Raw genomic sequence first — 5,446 nt, 5'->3', positions numbered from 1 at the left:
CCCTCCTGACCTGCTTCCAGAAAGGGACCCAAACCTGCCTGACAGGTTGGAGAAGTTCCCCACCTTCCCATGTCTCCACTGCGTCACAAGAATAAAAAGACACAGCTCCTACTATCACAAGTGCAAACCTTTATCGGCAAAGCAAACTTATTGAGAAATCGGACAAAAACAAGTTCCCCCTGGCTCCACCCTCGGCCTTATTTTCCTTTCTTAAGCAATATTCCTTTCACACAGATGTGGAAAAGCTGCCAAGTGGGAGGTGGGGATAACCTGACTGCCCCCCTCCCCCTGGCTGACTCACAACAGCTTGGTTCTTCCTTTTCTTTTTGTGGGGCCAGTGCCCTCTCACCCCCTGCAGGCTACCTTGCCCTTCCCCAGGCCCTGCTGGGCACCCCTGCCCCACCCTGGCGGAGCAGGTGCCTTCAGACCTGCTCTCATGTCTGACAGTGGGACCGGGCTTGGATTCTGCCCATTGTCAGGTATTTTGAGTATCACCCAGCCAGTCACAGAGTTGGGGCCACAAAATATCCTTTGTGCTCAGCCCCCACCTCCAGATTCCAGCCAGAAGCCTGAACCCCACCTCTTGGCTGTGGGACCCCCTTTTGTCTTTAATAGAGAAGAACTCAACAACTTTGAATCCAGTGAGCATCTTCAGAATCTAGGGCCCCTTCTCAGAGGCGAAAGCCCTGCTTTTCCAGGTTGTCCCCCTCATCTATCCCCCACCCAAAGTCATTTAAAACCCTAGGTGGTCTCCCTTGCACCAGCCTCCCAACCAGTTCCACCAGTTAGACCTTCCAAGCATTTCTGCTCAACTAGGCCCTGCCATGCCTGTATCCAGACTCGCCATGCCACCCAGTGCCTCATCTCACCCTCTACCAGCTTCCCTGACTCTTGTCACTCTTTTTGTGCCATCAGTGCTCCGTCACCCTGCCTCACTTGCCCATGGGGACTTTCTCCTCTTCCTCTATGGGTTCCATACTTGACTGCTCATCTGGATCCCATAGTTGTTGGGAATTCCCACTGTTCCCTGTTCCAGCTATAGTCCTGGCCCTCATAGAGATAAGGGGAACAGTTTAATTGGGGTCTCCTGTCCTTTAACCAAAATCATAAAAGAGATGTAAGGGAAAGGACCCCTCAGAGAAGCTGTAATGTGATCAATAGTCAATCATAATAAAATCGTTTCTCCATTAACATGAAATTTTTCCTGCTTGGCTTTGGGTTGCAAAATCACTACTGAAATTGAATAATTAGATTGTGGGGGTTTTCCCCCTCGTTTTCTTTCTTGCCTGTTGCTCTAAAAACATTGCTCACAGATGTTTAAGAATTTATATTAGTGAATTGCAATAAGAGGCCTCTTAATTATTCAGCTTCATTCAGTAATTCTTTTTAAAAGTAATGTGCATATTCAGGGCAGGAGTGTTTTCCAGTTGGCATTTCGTGGAGATAAATGCATTGAGAAATGAAGAGAGTATAAATAGATGCGAATGTCATTTTATCTAATCAAAAGTGAATACTGACTTTTAGGGGCTGTTGTAGAATTGAGTCCTGGTTCAAACTTGCCTTGAAAGAGATTTATGATCATGGGATATGAATGAAGCCTTGTCTCCCAAGGACTGTCCTGGTGACCATTAACTCCTTCAGCTCAGTACTGCACGCATCCAGAGGGGCCAGCTTGCAAAGTGGATGGGGGAGAAAGGAAGGATGTTGCAGACTGTGTGACCGATGAACAGAACAAAACCAGAAAACAGTGCCTTCATCCTGGCAGTGGAATGTAAAGTGATTTGACAAACGAAGAAACCCATTCTGTCCTGTGTACGTTCTGCCAATCAGCCATCCTTTGGGCTTTTATGTCTTCTTTTTCTGTCCGTAACATGATTTTGCAGAATGTTGCTTGAAGGGGGAGTTAGTAGTAGTTCTAGCACTGTTTGTTGCAGACTTTATTTTTGAAGCCTGGCATAGCCATTGTGTTGGAGCTTGTTTTCTACTCTGACCTCTGAAAACCTTTTTCCAGAAACCTGAGTGCTTGTGTCTGATCTGTGGTTACACACAAAGGAGGTGGTGGTTAGAAATGAGGGCCCCGTTGTGCCCGCAATACTCGAAGATGCTTCCCTCCTGGAATACAGCAAGGCATGGTTTAAAATATTAAAAGGTGTATTAAACTGAATTGTTTTGGTAGGTTTAATAGCCTTAGAGGTTGCTAGGGGAAGCTAGAGTTCTTAATGATCCACTTGAAGAATAAAATGCCCTTGAACCTGAAGGTCAAATGGTGAATTCCTTCTGCAGGTGGAAATGCTGCACCTTACAGGGGAGGCTAAGTCTCATTTTTTGTGATGACCTTATCCATTTGAAACTTTCCCGGAATCTCTTATCATTAGCTCCCCACCCAAAGGATGAAAAACACCATCTGATTTCCAGTGCTTCCCATCTCTTATTTGAGTTTGCAACTTTCCTGAATAACAGATGGCTGGGAAAATGTGTAAGCCCAAATAAAAGCAAAGCATGGGCTTTACTGTATCTTCACTGGAGTCAGTTGCTTTTTAAAATTAAAATTATGTAAATGATCCCTTGGCTTTGAGTAGGAGAGTCAGAAATGAAGGAAACAATCCCGGCGCTTGAGAGTATTTTAGTTTGGGTTGTGTGTAGAGCTTTTTTTTTTTTTTTTTTTTTTTTAAGCTTTTAATGTTTCCTTTTAAAGAGAAAGAAGAGAGGAGGCATTTGGTAGAAGCATTTTGCAAGTTGCTCATTCACAAAGCACACAGAGATTCTCGGGCCGCCAGCCTAGCATATCAGGGCTGGCAGAGACCATAGAGATCCTTGTTTTCATTGACTTGAGGAGGGAGGAAAAGATTCTGGAGGAAAAGACCAGAGGAGGGCCTGGCCGCCCCCGCTCTGGCACCCTTCTTACCTCAAGGAGTTAAAAGTCTGGGGCTGAGTGTGATCAACCAGATGGTCTTTAACAGTAACACGGTTCATATTGTTTAGATTATCCTGTTGCAAGCACCGTGCCTCGTTTACCTTTTATGGAATAAAGTGTGGAAAATTGACCACAGATGTAAGTAACCAAGAATGACGGGGAAGCTGTTGTTACCAGGCCTCCTCTTTTCTCTCCAACACTCCTGATCCCGCAGATAAAAATAAAGAGAAATGGGAGGCGGGCCGAAAAAGAGCTCGCCTTACCTCCACGGCACAAGTCTGAGCGCCGTCAGCCCTCTGTTCTGCGTTTTCATAAATCCATGGTTGGCCTCAACACTCAGGAGCAGGCTGCCCTCAAATTCTGATTTTCCGAGTGCCCTCCAGCTAAAATATCCTACCACGTAAGCATTTTTTCCATCCTGCTCCAAGAGGCAGGGGGGCAAGGCCACCTCACTGACATGGAGCTGTGTTTTGCAGCCCTGCGGTCTAGGCAGGAGAGAAGTGAGGGGCATTCTGCAGCCCGAGGGGCACAGATAAATTCTGCATTCCCGCTGCTTCGATTGCTATCTCAGCTGTGGGCTGGGCCACTTTCATCAGAACTAGGCCCCCCTTATCCCCCAGAATGTATCTGGGAGCTTTTACAGAAGGGCTGGCTACCAGAATGGGCCCGGCACAGAAAGGAGCTTGTCCGGACAGGCCTGTGCTTTCCTTTACAGCCTGCTTTTTAGGATTATAAAGGCATCTGTGCCTTTCTAAACGCTCAGAGGAATATTCTTCAACCAAAGTAGTATAAACCCTTAGAGGAATATTCTCCAGCCAAAGTAGTACACTGGCTTTTACGATGCCCCTTTGTTTTTACTCCCTCTTTCCTCACTTCTGTGCACCATTGGCAGGGCCGTGTTGACTCTTGCCTCTCATCCTTCTCTGCGGCCCTTGTGGCCCTCGCTTGAACCATGGTCAGAGTGGCTAGGCATCTGCTTGCAGGACTGGAGGCAGTGAGGGCCACAATTAGCCACTCGGCTAACAGGGGCCCCTGGAAAATGGACGCCACTCCTCAGAACCGTCTACTGGCTTGCCTTCCCTTTATGTGGAGCCCGGCATGAGATGGGGCCCAGTCCTCTGCTCATTTGTGTTTTCTGTCTTCTCGTTCCCATCCAGTTCAGCTCCCTTTTCTCCTGCCAGGCCCTTCTGCTAATCTCTTCCACCAGGCTCTCCCTCTGGAGTCCTGGCTTTACTGTCAAGAAACTCCCCTACACAAGATACCCTTAACCCGTTCCTTACACGCTCCCTCTGGAAACTCCAGCCTGTCTCCGGGGCGGCGCTTTCTTCCCAGGCTGCTGGTTTTCCATGCACACTTGTAGTTCACTGTCCTCCACTGTCTTCCATGACCCCTTGGGTACCTCTCCTCCTTTGAAGCCGAGGTGCCTGGTTAGCCCACTCTTGTCTGTTACAGACTCCTGGGTACTTCTTTGTACCTACTGAGGACTTGGTGGGTGGCATTGTCACTCCTTCCTTACTCCCTGATGGCCTCAATAGTCCCCTACTGGCCTGTGCGCCGGCTGTGTGGTTCCTCCTCTTCTCTACTCCCTTCACTGCTCTGTCCACGCCCCCACATGGTATTGTGACCATGCTCCTGTCTGGAATCATGAACGCTTGCCCTCCAACCTTCCCTTCCCCGACCACAAGCTTCCGTTTCACCACCCTCGCTGCTTTGTAATTCCCGTGAGGACCTCCAGCTCCTGACCCTCTGTTTTTCCAGACCCCTCTGTCCCCTCTCACCCCAGCCTCTGGGCTGTAGATGACTTCAGCCATGTTCTCTAACCTCCTCCATTTTTCCCCCCGCCCCGACCCCCACCCCAACTCCATTTGTTCTTCCTCTGCTCCAACTGAGCAATCCTCAGCCTGCATCAATTCACACGGCCTTTATCCTGAGCCTGCCATGGGCCTGCTAGGAGCTGCTGGAGATAATCACTTAATCTGTCTAAATGACTTGGGACAAACCCTTGGCTTCTAACATTATCCCAGCCCTCAGTGCCACCCCTGGCCCTCCTCCTCATTAACTCATTTTCTCCCCTTCTTCACCAAATGTCGGGAAAACGCACCCCGAGTGCCGCCTTTTTGTTTCCACTTCTGCATCAGACTGCAGTCTGGCTTCTGCTGCCCCTGAAATTGCTCCAGCCTAGGTTACCTGTGACCCTCTGATTTCCCAGTTTTCTTTCTTCATCTCACAGAGTCTCTCTTCAGCTATCTGCCTTCTGGGGTACTCAAGCCCTTCTTCCTCGGCTGTGGCAGGCATCTCCCTCTCTCTCTGGACACTTGTTCCATTCTCCCCCACTGGCTCTTCCTTTTCTTTCTGCTGCTTAAAAAGGTGTTGTTCCCTTAGTCCTCGTCCTCTGCCCCACTCAGTTCAGTGGGATGATTGATCTCTAGCCAAGACCCTGATCCTGCAGTATGGCAAGAAGTGAAGAGGGTTGACCATACCAAAGGCCCCTTCTGAGATCATCCTTCTGATTCAACACGGATAGTGAAACAC

General features: G+C 48.7%; 1 protein-coding gene across 1 annotated transcript in view; it reads left to right on the top strand.

Moving 5' to 3' along the window:
* Nucleotides 1-5,446, top strand: part of PARVA (parvin alpha) — a 166,672-nt gene that overhangs the window by 56,239 nt on the left and 104,987 nt on the right. The window lies entirely within an intron of this gene.

This window comes from Suricata suricatta, chromosome 11, assembly GCF_006229205.1.
Source record: "Suricata suricatta isolate VVHF042 chromosome 11, meerkat_22Aug2017_6uvM2_HiC, whole genome shotgun sequence".
Lineage (NCBI taxonomy): Eukaryota > Metazoa > Chordata > Mammalia > Carnivora > Herpestidae > Suricata > Suricata suricatta.
The sequence above is the reverse complement of the archived record's forward strand: the minus strand, read 5'-3'. Positions and strand labels throughout refer to the sequence as shown.